We start from the raw sequence: 20,400 nt of genomic DNA, 5'->3' as shown, positions 1-20,400 counted from the left end.
GGGGGGGGGGATAATGCTCCTGGGTTCTGTCAAATGAGAATTGTGCTTTTGTCTCTTTTGTCTGTGCAATGTTTCTGAGTACAGACCACAATAAAACATAAAGGCTGCTCTGAATTTCTGGATTCTTTAGACTTCAGAGCTGTGGGGTTACCAGAGGGACACGGCATAGGAAGTCAGACAACAGTCTGTCCTGACGTATGTCTGCCATTGGAGGTTCCCTAATTACATACACATGTTTGCAACCATACAGCTAATAGGGCCCTTATGACTGTCGATGGGGACATTTGGTGAGTAAATGGTACACTGAAATGAGGACATTTTCGGTTAGAATTATTAAACCTGGGAGTCTCTGAAGCTATTGAGGGAGAACCATGGAAGTTCTGCTTTTTGAAAATATTTAATTCACAATGTATTACTCCCCTCATGAACAAGACCCACTGTGTTAGGGACAAAATATCTAACTGAAGAATGTACAACTGGACTACGTATTTTCTGATTGCTGCACATTTATGCCATTTCCATTCAGTACATTTACTAGATGCATCCTCCACATGTTGAGTGTGGAGTGCTCATCCCACAGCTTACATTAGCATGATCATGCCTCTAATGCACCTGCATTGAGCCATAGAGAAACACACAGGTGTGCACTGAGGAACCAATCACCAAAGACTTTCCTACACTGAGTAGTCTCGGTCAGAGCTTTGGACCAGGGCCCAGAATGCACTTTACATTGATTCATTCAGAGAAGAAAACATCTATTTTAACCACACTGCAACATGGGATGTACTGTCATTTACAATAATGGCAACCATTAGACGCTGTATATAAATTCCCTGGCCATGGGGTCACATCTGCTGCCATGTGATCCTAGGTGTTTTCTGAGAATCTGTTTTATTGCAGCTGAGTTTCACATTATCTGTGTTTTTCAGACAGTATATGATGTGAAAAATGAATTTGACTCAGCCTCGAATGCATGAAAAGTGTTTTTTTCATAACTCAATGACTTGGCTTCAAACAGGCACGGCTTGTGAATGAGGCTTGGATGGTTTAAAGCGGCCCCAAATCTGGAATCAAAATCTCTACGCTTGCAGGCCGGTCGGCACGCGGCGTTCATATTTGATGATGGTGGTTGGGAGTCCAGCTCTACCGTAGTGTGTTTAAGGTTACACTGGAGATGAGTATTCCAGTAACACAGAGCCTGGAGGTCTAGTGTGTGCATGCCAGATGCACAGGCCACATGTCAGAGTAATCATCGCCACCTTCATCAATGTTTCGTAAAGACAATAAAGCCTACAGCGTGGAGAACATGTCCCATACTCTAGCCCACCAAGCTGACACTTTGTTTGCCCTGTGATGCATCTGCCTGTCATAGAATCCCCTTTGTCTCTTCTATGAGAGCGTACAAATAAATCTGTCATAGTCTCCTGGGGGAATGAACATACTTGTGGTTGTTGCTGAAGGGGAAGGGATTGATTGATACACTCAGATATACTGTAGGTCATTCTTGGGCATTTAGTAAATCATTCAATGCAGTGAGCTCTTGAGCGCAGATTTATGTTTGCTCTTAACCTCTTCATATTTAGATTACTACTGAATTCAAACTGAAATGGTGTATTGCATGGATGTACTGCATGACACAGGACTCTTTATAAAGTAGCCCAGGGCATCCGCCTATTTAAGAGGAGGTGGGGGCTCTCACTAACTGTTCCACTGACACATTTAAAGAAAACTAGTTGATTGGAAACCTATAAAATTAAAGGCCTTCGGCAAACAGTCAAATTTATGTGGCCAAACATGAGAGGACTTCAGAGTGGTGTTTATTATAGGACTAAGATTGTAAGTACAATGTACAAATCTTCAGGGATGTTGAAGTTGTATCCTGAAAATCAGCAACTATTATGATGTTATGTATATTATATATAATTATATATAATTAACACTAACTGTTTTGCTGCTTTTTAAGTGGAAAATAAGATCTGTGCATCACATTGGATTATGAACTAGAATGCATGTGCAAATTACATGAGAAAACAGCCATGATCCCAGAGCAGGTGCAGTTTTAATGTGGCCTGTAGGCTCTCAGTGCTCCCAAACTTATTTCCTTCATCCCCTCCAAACATAAACGAAAGAAGATTTGTTCAAATCACAAAATATCAGCAAGAGCCTTAAGAAATTTGTAAAAATAAAAACAATTGCCTCTAAAACATTTGTTGATCTATTTGTCTCCAAAATATTAGAATCACCAAGCTAGTGAAAGAGAGAGCACACGTGTCGTTTCACGCATTTTAAAGATAAATATTTCTCTGAAATATTAGAAAAGCACATTAAAAATAAATACATACTGAGGCAGAGAGAGCAAGATTTGGTTCGCCCATCACCTTTGTGTGACCTTCTAGAAAATATTTTCTTTTACCACAAGCATGATGATTTTTTTTACTCTTGGTATAATTCTCAGATATAAATCACTTTAAAAAATCACTAGCAAGTGATAAACTTGCCAGTTTAAAAAAAAAATGCACAAGGGCATTTCCAGTTAGGGAGCCTATGATATTCCCTTTTGTGATCAATCACTCTTGTTGCATAAAGATCTTAGCTAAAGAATAACATGTTTAAATGATTATTCCAGACTACACAACCATTCCCATGCCACCCTGGTCACCTCCAGGACTTCAGAAAGAGAGAGAGAGAAAATAAAAGGACGCCAACATCAGAAGTAACTCACTGCTTGACGTTGAGAGGAGCTGAATGTTCCAAACATCTGGAGAACCAATGGAGCCAACATAAAACCTCTCATCCAAGGACGTTTATTAACAAACACAGGTGGGAGATAGATAGTAAGCCAAGCAGATAATGCTCACAGAAAGAAAAACTAAAAATTAGGTTTTGCGCAGATGCTGCAGGTGTACTATACTGTAGGACAATCTGAACTTTTCAGCCATGGGAAAGAACAGTGTAAGGAATGAAAAGCATGCTCTTGGGAACATAGACTCTGAAATAACAGTTTTCTAGAACTGCATGTTTTGTCTTATACTTTCCTTAAATTAGGTTAATCTCAGGATGATGTGTAAGGGACTCCTAAATAGGCTTCCACTACATTATGAAGAAGGAATATAATCTTCTCTAACAGCACATCTGGCTGTTCCCCAAGGAGGCCATCACCTTCAGTGCATTGGCACATTTTGTTTAATAACTGTTACTCCAACATTTCACTTAAAGGCAATTTCACTGCAGTCAAATTGCTTCATGACGATTAGGGTAATTCACATGTAAGGACATGAGCTTGGAAATTTTCACCTGCTTTGTTAATCTTGGAATTCATTTGTAAAATAAAGAAGTGTGCACTGACTCATTACATGCTGAATGCAGGAAGAGGGGGATTCCATACAACTCAACCATCTGGAACCTCAACCTACTTTCTACCTGGTCACCCACTGCTCCATGTTGAAGCTCATTGGCCATTCATGAACTGCAGAGAGTGCAGCAGCACAGCCACTCCCTCTTGGGATTGTTCTGAATTTACTGGCTTTGTCTGGCCTGGTATTTGTGGTTACTTGCTTCCAGTAAAGTGCTTGTTCAGTCTGAGTTACCGTAGATCAGGGTGTGTATGCTGAATTTTAGCCTGAATTCCTCCAATATGAGACAGTGCTCCCTGTGCACCCGCCCCCAACACTACACAGAGAACGTAGTATCAAAGGTTGCTCAAATGCAAACAAAAGAAAAAATGTGGGTCCAACAGCTAGCCTGCAATGAATATTCACACGGCCTCTGATTGGATGGTCTGTAGGGATCTTCTCTCCAGTGTGACAGCCAGAAGTAGAGCAATGAGTAAGCTTTCCTGCACAATGCTTCAGTGCAGGAGAGACCACACGGAGAGTTCCTGCGCAGTTTCCTGCTGGAGAAACCACACTGAGGTTGTGCGCTCACAGTCATCGCTCCAAAGATGTTAATCAGTCTCCTCTCATCGTCGTCATACCATGCTCTCCAGGGCCAGCTCATAGCCATTTTGTTAGTCAGATAACAAAACACGCTGTCTGCATTTCCTGTCATCCATTCAGTGTTTGTTCTCTTGTTGCTGGAATTATGCTTTGCTTGATATTTCACTGCTTTTCCATTTTTATTTGAAGCCTGGATGTGTTTCAGTCAGCATTGGCAGGACAAGAAATGGTCAAAGGCAGTATAATCAGCGCAGTGTGTCCTTAGGGTCAGGGAAATGAGTCTGTCTCAGAGGCTATCCCACCTGGCAGTGGGGGAGAGGGGTGGGATACAGGCAGCATTTTGGACTGAAAACCAGCCAGACCGAAGCAGAACAACTGCATCGCCTCATTATTTTTAATAAAGTTTTGAATTGGAGTGCACTTGCATATTTTTCAATGTCAGTGCCAAAGCCATATTCAACTCAAGCAGGGACATTCTCCTGATTCTCCAAAAGCTTTCTGTGTAGAAACTTAGATCAGAGGTTAAAAAAAAAAAAAAACCTCAGTCATACACTGGGAAACAGCACTCTCCGCATGTTATTTTTTCATAAGCAATACTCTTATACAGAATACGAAAAATGAAAAATTCATAACTGATATTGGACCTTGTTAATATAGGAAAGTTGCCAGTGGTATAAGGCTGGTAAAGCAGAAATGTACAGTTTATCATACTTTAACCACTGTAGGTAAGGAGATATGCCTCACTTAAAGATAAATGTTTTACATGAAGATGCTCCCAATCATTTTGTTATAGTCAAAATTGAAGTCATGGTGTAGAACAGCCACTTTCTTTCATGTGACCTAGTATATGTTTTTGATCTAAGGTCTTGAGAGTTTTTTAAGTCACTACAGGAACCCATAATTCCGGCACCTATAATCTGGATCAAATTTACATTTTTTTAAATGAGAAATTCTTTTTTTATCATGTGCTATGGATTCAACATCATGCGCTCACTGTTTTTCTGTCCACTCCAGGACTGCTCAGATTGATGTCTTCAAAGGAAACCTTAAAACTGTAAAGTCTAATAGAGACGTTGTGGATGTACTTTTGCAATGTTCAAAGAAAAATGATTCTTTGATCCCTCTGTGATTTCCTGTCTCTGCACCTGATGGGCTCTCCAGTCCTTCTCACATGTAAATCTATCACCAGCCTTCCAGTTATGTCTCGTCCACTTTATTCTCATTTCATATATAAGTTGACAGAAGCAGTGCAGATTCTGCCCAGCAGATGGCACATGTGTGCCAAGACATTCTTAGCACTTCAAACACATGTGGCTGAGCACTTTCTGCACATAAAAAGTGTATTATTCTAACTGTTGCAGCATAATAAACTATGTGAGCTTCAAAACAATTTCCATTTAGTGTTTTCTCACTTCATACACTATTAGCGAATGCTCAAACAAGTTTAAATTTGGTTAAATTAGTGCCTTTTTTCTATAGTGATTAATTCAAGAAGTCGTGCATACCATGACTTGTGATTGTGAGCTGCGGTTTACAAGGTCTCTTTCAGGCAACCAGATCGAACTGAATGGAGCTCAGCAGGCCTAGCACACCAAATTTCAGTACCTGTTGATGACAGTTCACCCCAAGCTATGGATCCCACGGCCATACACCAGCAGCATACAATACAGCCAAATTAAGAAACAGACAGGAAGCATGCCACTTGCATCTAATAATGCCAGTTGCATTCATATTGTGATCTGAACCTGGAATTTATACGATTCGTGTCTCCGTGACATTAGGGCCTGCGGAAATGCTGTTACCCAGGATCATGGCACAGACTACTAATGCAGTGTGTTTCCCTGCATAAGTAAGTGCTTCCGGTCACAGTGTTTCCTGTTTAACAGCTTGTTTAGATGCAAGACAGCACAGTCCTTGTCCATTCCGGGTTGAAGAGTTTTTTGCTTGCATTCTAATTTAAAATCATGAGAATCCACGCAATTCCGGTTGTGGCATGTGTTCAGATATAGAGTCATGTAATCTTTTAGGATCGGGGGAAAGGATGCACAGTCACGGTCAAAATGTTGGCACTGTGTAGTTTACGTCATGCCAGCAGACCATCTGGGATACTACCCCGGTAAGCAGTTTTACTGACTAAGCCACAGTATTGCTATTGGGTTTCACGAACAATGCTGGAAAATTTTATTTGCTCATAGATGGTGCCAGGGTTCATCCAAATGCTGATCTAAATAACCTCAAGGCTATCTTTTACTCAGATCTCTCTCAGTTAAGCAATTGTTTCTCAGCTAACTAGATAGCATGGTCAGCTAGCAATTGTGGTAAAGCAGTTTTGTGGTCTAGTGGTTGAAACATAAACAATCTAGTGGTTTAAGCTTCCACTAAATACATTTTAACCCAGATTTACCTCCAAAATTTCACATCAGTGTCTCTGGAAGTCATCTCATTCTGTCACACCCATTACATGAATATATTAAATTCTCACATGTACGCATTCAAAACATTTCATAGGTTCATAGATGTGTGTAAGTGTTTCCTGTGTATTTTATAGTAGTGTACGCAAGGCAAAGTCCCAAGTTAAACTATTGTGTAAGATCTAGTACTGCAAATCTGTAAATCATATTTCTGGCACAACATCCCAACTCTTGTTTATTTATAGCAAAAAAAATCAACAACTGAGGAAGGCTGAAGAAATTTAGAAAAGAATATAAACAGTTTAATTTCACCCACAGACTTTCTTTGATTTTCTGTGGCCAAGGTCTGCTCGTCTGAAAGTGGCCATATGGAAGTCATCAGCCTCTATGTGTATTCCCGAAGGGGTAATACATTGGATCCCTTCTAATTGTGCTTCCTGTCATGACCAGCAGTAATCTTCACCTTATATTTGCATGTAGATATTTAAATGAGCCAAATATGCTGATAATTATTATAAGTAAAGAATAATTCTACTTGTATTAATTTTCACAGCTGACGGTTGTGTTAGTTGAACCAGTCTCATAGATAATATTATGGCACAATTTTAAACATTTCTAAAATTAATATTAATATTTTTACATGACTGAGATAAGAACCCATGCTTTCCTTGGTCGGAACCATAGACACAGCTACAGTACATGAAATGTTCTAATAAAGAATGAATCCTGCTTTTCATTTGATTAGATGGCCAAATGTAGAGAACTCATTTTCTGGAAGATGACTAAATATGGTTTATATAAAACTACTAACTACTGAAATGAAGATACCAACCATCGTGGCCACCAAATTCACCCATATGAACATATGAAGCACCTTCAAAGATTAGCAGGGAGGAGGCACAGTTTCCTTTCTATTCCCATGAATCAGCCCAACTGCATCATATGTTTTGTGCCTGTGGGCCTGTGTTCCTAATTCTCTAATTCAATTTAAGATATTACACCTTATAAGGCCATGCTGATTAAGTTAGTTTACCTATCAGAAGAAACAAGGGCCTTTAAATATAACAAACTGGATGCTTGATCAAATTTAACCTTGGGCTAATGGAATTAGGCTACTTTGGACAAAGGCAGTCAGATGAAACATGTATTTTTGACCAGCAAAATGAATCCAGAGCTGAACAACATAATGGTTAGATATTACAGGGGAAAATATAGGCTAGGTCACCCTAAATGCGCATTTTAAATAATGATCTAATTTAGTTTCATGCTATAGCTCAAAGGTCTCATGTGAGTGGAGGAATACTTCACATAGAGAAGAGCAGGTCAGCCAGAATGACTTACAGCCTGAGAGTTGGCAGCGCAATGACTGAATGCATTTAATACATAACCTAAAACAGAATATCCTGTTCTGTGATGGATGCCTACTTGAAAGCATTAAAAAGCAAAGGCAGGATGGAGAGGGGATGATCACATCAGTTCAAGTAGTTTTCACATGCATCCTCCACTCTGAAGTTGATCAGAATGAATAGTATGGACTACTGAAGATTTACATCAGTTTTATTATTCTTCTCATACTTTTGTTACGTATGTAGCGTATTTGTTGTGTAGAAGGTGCTGGCTATTTGATCTTCAGTCTGACAAACTGTCTGTCCAAGATCGATGTGAACTGAACAGAATGCCAACTTGTGAATACTGCCTCTGTGTTGTGAATACAATTATTATCTCTTCATAAGCCCTTACTTTGCGTGCCCTGTGCTGAGTAGACTCATAAGCCTGTACATCGATTTTTTTGTCCCTCAGATAAACATGTTTCTTGTCCATTCTCAAAAACTACATGAGCAGAATTTACACTGTTGCTTTGGTCGCCTAATGATTAGGTTGCCCTCCCTTCATGTTTTCAAGCTTGTCTGGACACAGAAAGCTATTTAAATGTATTAATTTCAGGGGGATAATTAGAGAGCCCTCCTGCAGAAGGTACCATTGCTTTACATCTTCCTCTCATTAAGGTTCATTCTGAGAGCTTCTAAAACGTACATGCAAACAGCCTGGGAATGAGTGGAAAGGGCTTGACATCTGTGAAGATGTTTATAATCAGAAACATGTGGCTGGCAGACAGATGCAGGAAGGATACTGGCTTTTAAGCATGCTTCTTGAGAACGGATCCCTGATATAGAAGGCCGACCTCAGTGATCCAACGTGGCTTAGAACATTCAACTCTCTCTCAGAGCAAAGGCCTTTCCATTTTCCCATGACTCACAAGAACAAGTGTGAACAGGGGAAAGTGTGAAGGAGCCAAGTCTGGATATTGGCACTAGAACTCAATAATGTGATACAATTACATTCACTTTTTGGGTCAGGGCCAAGGGCTGTTTGTGACCCACAAGGACTGTGCAGATCCCATGAAGGCCTGTGTAGACTCATGAGTTTCTCTCATTCTGACCCTGTAATGAACCACTCAGCTGATGAAAAGTCTTTTCTTTAAAGTATTCCATCTTTATCTCTGAGTTTTTCACCATTGACTGTTGGACTGCCTTTGATGTGATGTAGAGTGCTCTGGGTGGAAATGGAATTTGTTTCAGCTTCCTGTTTCATTTTTGGTTAGTTTTTTTTTTTTTTTTTGCTGTTACTACATTGTTTTGCCATGGCCCTTTCAAAAATGACAAATTGTTTTGTAGCATTTGTACTGCTTAGGAAGTTCCCCATTGTCTGATGATGGCATGTCACCTGAATGTCTCCTACAGGGAGAAACCATTAATGTGGTTTGTTTAGTACCTCCTTTAAATGTGAATTAATTTTCAGGTTAGCCAAACCCTCAGTTTGGAAATATTGAATAATCAGTGTTAGAATATGATAATGTTAGACTTCAAGATAATTAGGGAGGGATTTTCCTGTGCTGTGTGACTTATCATTATGCGATTTTATCTTTGACATTTATGAGAGCACTCAACAGATCCCCTCTCTATTAGAGATGATCGGCCCTAGCAACTGTTTCGCCCCCATTAATTCCCTGTCGTCATTAGTTACCCTGCAGCTGTGGGCCACAGGTAGTGACAATCTGCATGGGCCGTTTATCACTGCCAGTGAGTAGGCTGCAGACTGTGAAGGCAGAAGCATATGCATTGAAAGGGGAGGTGGCAGCACTACCAGAAGGAATAAAACAGGGGAAGAAAGCGGAAAGAAGTGGCCAGACTTAATACTGCCCCACCTCTAAATAGCGCAGCGCAGAGACAAGTTGCCAGATGTGGCTGTCAGTTTGAAAAACTGGGTCATTATGACATTCTCCTGGTGTGCAAATGAGCACACGCCCACCCGCCTACAAACACACATAACTGGAAAGTACAACCAGGAAATGAGTCAGCATTCCGTTCACTTCAACAGTGTTAAACATTGTTTATTTAACCTATAATATGACATGATTGTGACAGTGGCACTATCTGTCATTAGCTCTGTAACTGATCCCAACATGCAAATGAAGAATAAAGGTAGGAAGCATTTGGCATGCATTATATCACCTTAGAAACATGACCTTGGAGTTCATATGCAGTGTTCCTGCCAATCTGTCTCCACAAGGGCTGCAGAGTCACTGCCATCATTGTTATTAACAGTGACATGGCAAGACCTGTTTTTTTCTGGGGGAGGGGGGGAAGAATGCACAGCATTGGCACTGTGCATTGTATCCTTGCTGTGTGTAACTTCTCCCCTTTCTACACTGAGGTGGTGTAGATGGCATCGGAACTTCTCACTGCATGATTGTGTTTGCTTGCATTAAATTATGTTACATAATCTTTATGGGAACATTTGCAATTTTTCATATTTATAATTGGGAAGAATAAAGGTACAGGAGATCTGGAATCTAAGTTTCTGGTTAATAATACTTGTATATGCACTTTTCCCAAACTTTTCTCCAAAAACATTTAATAATGCTCACCCTTTGGCCACAGAGATGTTGTATTGTCTGAGTACCATAAATGAAATATTTATGTTGTCTGATTTTCAACCTTACCCAGCTTATCTTCCCTTAAATATTATAAATACATTTTTAAGATCTATTTTATCCATGTGAAATTTGCATGAGTTCACTTGTATTCAAGTCGTAAATAACAGCATTTGATTAATTCATTAATTTTATTTTCAGTGATATTTGTACTTCAAATGGCATACAACACTCTATGAAAGTATAAGTTGTGTTAAGAATGAAAGATCTTTACCTTTTGACCATTTTGGCTGTGTAAAGTAGTTGAAAGTGATTGTTGTAAGTGCACTTACACTGGCAAATCCAAGATATGACTAAATACTTTTATTTAGAAAAAAAAAAGTAAAAAAATACTAAAAAAATTCTCTCTAAAAATATTGCTGCCTGTGTTCTCACAGATTTGACAAGATAATGGGCTATCCATTCTGAAATGTCTGTGCCTCCACCTACGGTTTCTCTCTTGAGTACCAATGCAAATACATAGCCTTGCAAAAGTACTTTTATTAAATTGGGCATTAACTTTTTCCTGACTTGACCCAAAGCTTTCCTCCCATGGTAGGATCTGATTCATAATCGTAATGGGAGCAATATGAAGTGATATAGGCATGAAACATCAACCTAATTTTGCATTTAGCACTTATTAACCGCACTCTGTATGATAATTTACATGACTGGATATAAAAACATTTGTTCTCTCTCACAGCTGCAGTTTTATGAAGGCTGTTCCAAGCAGACTGTCATTTGGCAACAATTAGCAGTGTTCCAAGCCAACAGAGAAATTTAAAAGCCTTTAGCAGCTTGACATTGATGCATATCTCCTAGCACTACATGGATGGATCATGAAAATACCATTGAAATAATAATGCAGAACAAGCCTCTATGTTATATGAGGGCAGAAGCCAGACATTGCAAGACAGAATGAAAAACAGTGCGTGGATAATTTGAGACAATCTAGAATGTTTTATTTTCCATTGGATGCTGACTAGGGGGTTATTCTTATGTGACAATTTTTGTAAAACTTCGGGTAATGTTCAGGTTTATTTCATATATATATTTGAATTCTGGAATTATTATCTTCTTATGTAAGAGTGGAGTGTTTCCTCAATTTCCCTCCAGAAACTTCCTATATATGCTGTTTTTGTTGAAATTACTTTCCATTGGCTGGGTTAATTAAGCTATCACCCCGTTCCAATGGAAGTCCTAGTGCTGCAAGTGAGCGCTGTGATCTTTGTTTTTGTAGATCTCAGTTTTATGTAAGGATGCTGTATTCTTGTTTGTTCTGTCTCTTTCTAATTTCATTTTTATTTAAAAATTAAAATGTATCCATTAGAATAATCAAGCCACAAGAGGCAAGATGTTTCAGTCCGTCTCAGGAAGTACCAGCCTAATTAAGTGTATTACAATGCTACAGACATCCCTATGAATGTAAAAACATTTTTAAAAATATGAATTAAGCATTAATAATGGTTATTGTTAATTCAATGGTCAAATAATAGTGCATTTAGGACTCCAGCTTCAGTGCTCTGCTTCTTGGGTGTATTGTTTTTCTCTGTTCAGCCTTGGTGTTTATCCTAGAGTTATAATTTTAGCAGTGTGTGCTAATAAGTATTTATAAACAGTGCCAAGCACTTAATGCCAGCTGCCCAGAGACCAGGAAACAGGCAGAGCCAGCTCATTCTGCTGCTGAGCCATATGTCAGCCTCGTAGTGTTGTCCTGGCTTTAGAGAGACCTACACATTCATTATGCTGCCAGAAGCCACCGATTCAGAAAGAGCCCTACATTGATCCAGACAATGGCACCCAGTTCTTAGGCCTGATGCTGCGAAAAAAAAGAGAAAAATGTGCCTGGATCAATCTGCAAACAGGTGTTAGTTATTTGTCCTCTAGCATTTTTGATTTCCAAAGCCAAGACTTGTTAGTATTGTTAGTATATTTATTTATTTATTTATTTAATCTTTACATTTATTTGTAGAGGTAATATAATGGTGATTGCAGTGCTCTAGTTGACTCAGTATTCCATGAAGCGAGGTAAGGTATTCTGCAGCAGGAAAAAAAAAAAACTTTGGTTGAACATTTTAATTATAATTGTAAAATGAAAAGATGATCTGAATTTCCCACACGCACTGTAGCTAACACCTTAAACAATGACACAGAAATCCCTTCTTTTGTGAATTAAAGAAGCTTTAGCTTGTAGCCATGCAAACCAGTTTCTCTGTAATTGTTATCAACAAGCCACTTCTCCATTATCCCATTACTGGAAAATATAGCTCACTATTGTTATGATTTCAAAAGCTTTCTTCTCCCTCTTTTAACTGATTTAAATGAAAGGTAGACATAGACATTTCCCTTATGTACCCCCCCCCCCCCCCCCAATTTAATTGACATTGACATCTGAGTTTGGGATGATTTGTTAGACATTTTATGCAAACATTTGGGAGTCTGAAGTAAGCCATAGATACTCAGTAACCTCAGATGAATACTGATGGTAAACTGAAGAGTGGGTACTTAGAATTGGACCTCTTTGGCAAGCACTTCAGGGTGCCCTTGATATTCATTATTGTAGTTTGACGTTGTTTAGCTGGATCTGATCTTTTTCCCAGATCTTTTTGCTGGCTTACAAAGAAACAACCTGAAAGATTTATTATGACTGGAAACTGCAAGTTAGTTGAAATGGGGAGAGGGCACAAGGGATTCCTTTAGATTACTTTCTGCTGATAACAGGTCAATGCTGAACTGTACATGCATTGTACAACAAATTCTCCAGCGGTGCCAGTCTCGTTGGACAATTAATTTCTGTCATTTATGTGCCTCTTGTTGGCTTATTTTTGCAGTTAGATCTGGTTGTATAATTTAGAGAGAGCTTTCATTCCGAGGATTTCATGTGAGTTTGGCTGGACACTTTATTCGCATTGAACATTGTAATGCATTCCAGAGCACACACTTATTCATCAAAAAAGTTTGAAAATCCCAAATCCAAGTATGATGTCATTATTTAAGTCAATAAAATCTATAAATTGCAGACTGAAATAACTCAAGTCACTGTGCTGGCCGTGTATTACAAGCAGTTTGAAGAATGATAAGATCGGTGGGAAATGGAGAGATGCCAAAGAGAGAAGAAGGATCCAGCCTTCTGAAGCTGGGCTGGTGGACTCTCCACAGGCACATCATGCTCCCCAGCCTTTGATATTTCCAGTCAGGTAGTATGCTAACTCAGGCACCTATCACCAAGGCCATCAGGAATCTGAAATGGTGGTCATAATTGCTCAATGGTGGTTGAAATTGCTTATCATTGAACCTTTTTTGCCACTGGATGTCGACCGTCTCTTCTTCCAAGAGGGCTCACAGCCACTTGTGTCACTGTAAACAGGATATCCGTGAGTGGCGCTGACTCCTCCTCATGTTTATTTGAAGAGGGAGGCTCCAGCAGCTGGCCCCCAGTGCACAGGCAGTGGGAAAAGGAGAGCCTGCAGGGACCTGGTAGGCTTGCAGGGGATGGGGAGGTCTCAGTCCCTGATTCCAAATGGCCTGTGACCCTGAGCAACATACCCTGAGACAACATACAAACCCTGAAGGGCTCTTACTGAATAAGAAAAAGAACAACAAAAGAATATGTGCATGGATGAAATGTTAAAGTGCTCATGTTACATTACATTACATTTATTTAGCAGACGCTTTTATCCAAAGCGACGTACAAAAGTGCATATCAAGGTCATTGGAACAACAATGTTGAAGGGGCAGCCTCCGTTTCTGAACGAAGTTTTTTATTTACATGACGCAGGAATGGACTTGATGATAATAAGGGGTGTTTGAATTGGATGTGAGTGGATGGAAATTTAGAGGAAATCGATCATCAGAAACTATCACACTCTTATCACCTTCCTAAATACTCTGGCACAGTGAAAAGGTACAGTATGTTGTATCCAGGGTATATGCAGTATACAAGTTGAAAACACATCTTTAGAAAAACTTCAATGTATCAACCAATGTGTTTGTTTTTTCCATGGAACTCAAAACAGTTTTCTGTAACTCTGCAGTAGTTTCTAACCATCTAAGTGGTGAGAGGCCTTCTCTCGTTCAAATTACCTCTGTATATATCTTGGGTTGTAAATAATTGGCTGCTACTCTGGACTGGCTGTAATCTACAGTAGAGTGCAGTCCGTAAGTACACAATTTTTATTGTTTCAGCTCGGTACTCCAGCTTGGATTTGATGTTAAAGCACAGACTGCCAGCTTTAATTTGAGGATATATATAAATCCATATTGGGCAATCCTTGTAGGAATTGCAGCCCTTTTTTCAACAGGTCCCCATTTTAGGGGGTCAAAAGTAATTGGACAAATAACATACAGTAATCATAAAGATAAAGTTGTCATATTTAGTACTTGAAAATCATTTGCATTCAATGGCTGCTGGAAGTGTGCAACCCATAGACATAACTGGACACTGGGTATCTTTCCTGATCTTCCCAGGAATCAACTTTAGACCCCATGTTTGCTTTCTTGTGCATAAACTAATGATGCAACAAAATGCAACTGGCTAAGAAAGAGTGGAGCAGCTAATTGTTACTGTTGGTCCCATAAAATCGAAGGACTACTGTATATATAAAAAGAGCTGAAATGCCTGATATGAATGTAAATACCCTGCAAATTAAATTAAATTAACCCTGACAGTCTGTGTTTTAACCTTATATTCATTGTGCTAGAGTAATGAGCCCAAACAACAAAAAACTGTGTCACCCATCCAAATACTTACAGACTGTACTATATATCACTGCATAATATGAAATGTGTTTCAGATTTACTGTCAGTTCTTCATGTAATAATACAGCCACAATGCATCTCTTGATCTCTCCCTTGTCTCAAAGGAATGGGAAGGGCTCTTATTTCTTATGATTTATTGCTCCCTGGTGATGTGTCCAGCCACCATGTCAGTGGGCAGATTCATGTTCAGTGTCCCAAAATTTCCCTGGGAATGAAGTCAGTATAAAACTGCAGTGAAATCTGAGAGAAAGGGTAGAACAGAGACCAGGGCAAAAAATGGTATTATGTTCCTGCTTTAGTGTCCTACAGCTAGCCATATACGTAGGCTTTCAGAGCAATTCCCATTGTTTACCAGATACAGTTATCATATAGGTATGCTTGCTAGATCATATCAACTGTCCACCATCCACTAAGCATGTCACTTTTTTTAACAGCTGATTAGTTCCACTGCTACCTATGCAAATCTAGTGAACGGTTGAGTTTTTATGTATTTTCAATGGTGAATTTTTTTTTGGATCCTGTATTCAGTGTGAAGGATCATTTTTGCTGCTTAACTTATTTTGAGCTAACTTGTATCATGCATTTCTTTATAATTCATTCAGTCACAGATCTGGATGTCTGCAGTATAAATAAATGTCCTCGTCTCTGTGAGATTGGATAAAACCCCCATGAAGCTATAGATCAGTGGGTCCTGGCCCTGTCGCTGCCTTTGTTTTAGATGGTGGAGAATATGAGACTGGGTTTCACCTGCCAGGCTTCTGCTGTTTTCCTCGAAGTGTGTGAAAACAGGGCCTTCCGTGGTGACACACCGTATCTAATTGGTTCTCCTTGACATATTGACTTCTCCAAAGCACCCAGATGATAGGCCAGCAGCAAGGAGGACTTTATTATACTCTTACTCTCTTCTGGATTCTTTCACTTCAGCTCTTTTTTAGCAATTTGGAAAAGCAGGTCTTTTGAGGAAGCCTGGAATTATAAATGTTTTTTTTCCAAATGTGATGTACTCACATAGTAGTATTGTAGAATTATTCCCAAACCTGTATGTTTTTACAATGGTGCTGGAATTTACCTGACAGGGCTTGACAGACAGAGCTATAAAAGAGGCTCTCCCCTCTGTCTGATGACACACTTGGCCAGGAAAGAGGCATTTGGCCTAGTCTTGTCTGAGACAGTGTAGTTCACAGACCTGCTGGTGGGACAGTCAGGCGAGGGTGTGGGGGCCGGTCCACTGAATGCATGTCACAGTATGGTTGTGTCATCAGGACCAGCCCGACACGTGCTCCCTGTCGTCCTGCCTACACCCCCTCCCCCCCAAAACAGTCCAACTGGCAGGAAACACAGATAAATAAGAGAACAGAGAGGGACATGGTCAACCCCCCCCCCCCCCCCACACACACACCACAACAGTCCCCTGGCTCACTGACCCACTGTTCTGAAGGCCTGCCAAGTCAACTTCCTGCAGAGGTGCCCCACAGGGAGGAAGCCCTTTTGAAGTGGTTACTATGTGTTACTGGGCAACAGGCAAGGTAGCCTGGACAGGGGGAGAAAGGGGAACACACATACGAGGCATCAGTTTCCGCCTAGGTAACAGCCCCTGGGGCAGAACCCTTTAACCCGGTTGCTGGGCTACCATCTAGCTCATGAAACATGTGGACAAGACTGGCTGTGATGAATAATCACCTGCAGTTTCCCATATGTCCTTCTTCGTCTCTTAGACAAGTTACTTCAATAGTTGAATTTCATTTTATTGATTGAAAGACTTGCACTTCTTCCTTTGATGTGTTATATTGTCTGAGCTGACCAAACTGGAGATTTGGCTCATCTCATGCAACGCTGAAGTTCATTTCCTTGTTTGATTGTGATTAAGTCATGTGTGGTCGGGGCCAAGCCTGAAACTAATCATGTGGTTATTTTTATTTAATTTTTTTACGTCAGTATTCCATTCTTTAGTAATGCTTTTTTTGGTTCACAAAACCTTGAGCTGTTTTGTCTTTTCCAGAACCTATTTTCAGGGACAGGCATTTATGTTTTCTCAAACAAATCTAAGCGCTCGTCATGCCATCCTGCTCTGTGTTTATTCAATAGATAGTAGCTTTGTTAAGTCATGTAGTGGAGGTTAAGGATTAACATGAGTCCTACAGAAAGTGAGGAGTTTGAGTGTGAGTAAACTTATCTTAGCTGGGCTGTCAGGGCGATGTGTTCATGCTGTCTCTGTGCTGTAACGTTAGCCCTGTACCAATGCCAGTGACAATAGTTTGTTTGGGGAGAGCTGCCCTGTAATCCTGGTGCAAATAGGAAACAGGCACATTGTACTCAGCAAGAAGGGAGATTGTCATGTTTTTAACATGAAGATGGCAGATAGTATGCCAAGAGAAATCTAAGATATAGTAATGTTTTTGCTGGCCCTGTGTTTGTGATGTCACTGCAGTCTCTCAGCTCATGTGTACAGATTTACGGAATCAATCATACATGTATCTACTGAGTTCTACGGATTACAGGCCATACAGTTAGAATATAATCTTATGTAGAATAAATCACATGGCTGTTTATCAATATGTTCTCATGTTTTATAATGGTACTGACAAACAAGTTCCAAGTGGCTTCTAACCAGGTCGCTCAGTCATGTGGTTCATTTGGAATTTGACCAAGTATATAATATCACATGATACTTTAATATGGTCTTGGAAAGTATCCTCAAAGCAGAGTACTTTCAATTTAATACCAGACAAGGTGCCAGTGCATATGTATCATCTTTAAATTAAACTGCACAAACTGTATACAGTGTATGTATGTATGTATATACAGTATATATATATATATATATATATATATATATATATATGTGTGTATGTGTGTGTGTGTGTGTGTGTGTGTGTACTGCATCATATACACATACTTGTCATGTATCTATGTATTAATTACAGAATTACATCGGCTTCATGATAGAGGGTGTGGGCTCAGTGTAACCAATTCTTAAACAGGTCATTTTTATGCCCAAATAAGGTCTTTAAAATGATTGGTGAAAGGGCAGATTTGCCCTGCAGGGTGAAGGTAACTGCTGTAGTGCCACTTCACCAGAGCCCTTGTGCGGTGACTGATGAGCCAGTCACATGCCCACGCCCAACACTGTCACTGTCTGGACAGCTGGCATCTGGCACGACTCATGCAGCACCATTCCAGGTCACCCACTGCGCCCAAATGGCCTTGGCTGCCTCTCTGGCAGGACAGTAGGGCAATGCATCAGAATGCAGCCAGCACAAGGCAGCACACACAGTGTTTCAGAGCGACAGACCATTGGATGACGCTTTTGTGTGTCTGGTGGTCTGGCTGGCTTGCTGTTGTGATGCCCTGGCTCTGTTTCATGTGTGTGACAGCAGGGCTTGCTGTGCTAACCAGCCTGGTGGCTATTTCTATCAGCACTGTCACCCATTTGGCACTAACCACCTCCACTGACACTAAGGACTACCTGTGGTCCACAGGCAGGTGCACTCCCTCTCTGAGTATATCACTGAATATATTCAGCAAAGTGGAGTGCTACAGTATCTGTTTTGTGTTTACATGTGAACTGTGAGCTGCATTTCATAGCCAGTTACAGTCAAAGTTATTTTAATCTCTTGAAAACACCATTTGAATATCCTGCCAGACTAAAAAGGTGATTTAAGGTGTGAATATGTAAATTATTCCTGCTGGGAGTTTTAATTTACACTTCCATAAAGGATATGGAGGTTTTAAGGGGTTCTATAATAAATTAAATGCTGTGTGCAGAATGATACATGCTGTATGTTTGCATTGGTTTCCTGATAAAACGTTTAAACAGGCAGATGGCAGCCCTCTCTTATTTCGGGCTGTTTGTTGAGACCACCTGCTCAGTTAACAGAGCGAAGGGATGGTAATCACAGGAGAGTTGTTTTCTCCTTGAACATGAGCCCTTCTTTCCACATGTTCGGTCACCTGTTTTCTGTGTTTTACTCTGGCTACCCACAGAGGTTGAACTTACTTACTGTTTGCTTGAACCTGAGGCAGGAGAAGATCAAGGCAAGGTTTCCCACTTGCAGGTTTCCAGGTTACTACTGGTTTGGAAAACACACGGCTAGTATGCATATTGTAATTACATATTGTACCATATGCATACTAATACACATTGAGGCTATTGTATAGTGAAATATCTTCTGATGTAAAATAAAGCAGGAGCCCTATTTTAATAGATCTATGTGCACAGTGCAAGTATGAGGTGTGGGTGTTCTGCTAACACTGAATACCCATGTCTCTTCAGCCAGTTCACAGAAAACAGATCAGATCTTATTCTGTCTGGGGCATCAAATACACCCCCCCCCCCCTTCTGCTGGAAAAGGATCAAGACCCCCCCTGTCCACTGTAGAGTGGTCACACCCCGAGGTTCCTTTGAAGTGTGATCTGGAGTCTGGGGAGGTTGAAATAGCTGGGATCTGACTTACAGGTCCGTCTTAGTCTGGCTGAGAAGATGAAAGGCGGTTCCAGTGGCGCTCCAGAGGCCACTGCCGTCTGCCCTGCTGAAATACTGTACACAGTGCGCTGAAAACATCTACTTCTTCTCTTTTTTTTTGGAGGGGGGGGATGCCCGATGATGGACAGTGCCCATCTTTGGATTTACTTAAACTGCATTCTCTCTCCAGGATTCTCTTGATTATGATATGAATGCCCAGATTTTTGGAGGAGTACTGCCCCTCACTGTAACTGGGTACTATTGTGGTACAGTACATCTGTTGGGACACCTGAAGTGGGTTTGCTTGACAAGTATAAAGCTATTATTGTGGGGTTGGAGGATAAGGGAAACAATACAAGTAGTTACTATGAACAGCCGCCTGCTCCTGTAAAAATGTAGAAATTCTCAGCAGGGTTAGGATAGTGGAAATAAAGTGAACTCCGTGCTCTGCATCCTACTCTGGGCTGTATAGCTGTGTCTCTCACATCCAACTTACCTTTGTATCTGTGGCACTTTCCGCTCAATTACCTTTGTATCTGTGGCCCTTATTGCTCACTTGCCTTTGTATCTGTATCCCTTACTGCCCAGTTACCTTTGCTGGACCCTTGCTAAAATTAACCTGATATCTTTGTCAGCTGACTAGCAGTTCCTAGCGTTACAAATCGCTGGCTCCACAGCCAGAGCCTGCTCTGGATTCCACTGGATTAGCTTGTTGAGAGCACCCCAACAACATGCACACACACACACACACAAACACACTCATACACATATGTGCATGTGTACACACAGACACACACTCACACACACACACACATGCACACACGCCCACACACACACATGCACACACACTCACACACACGC

The sequence above is a fragment of the Anguilla rostrata genome, chromosome 2 (assembly GCF_018555375.3).
Source record: "Anguilla rostrata isolate EN2019 chromosome 2, ASM1855537v3, whole genome shotgun sequence".
Taxonomy (NCBI): domain Eukaryota; kingdom Metazoa; phylum Chordata; class Actinopteri; order Anguilliformes; family Anguillidae; genus Anguilla; species Anguilla rostrata.
This window is presented reverse-complemented; position numbering follows the sequence as displayed.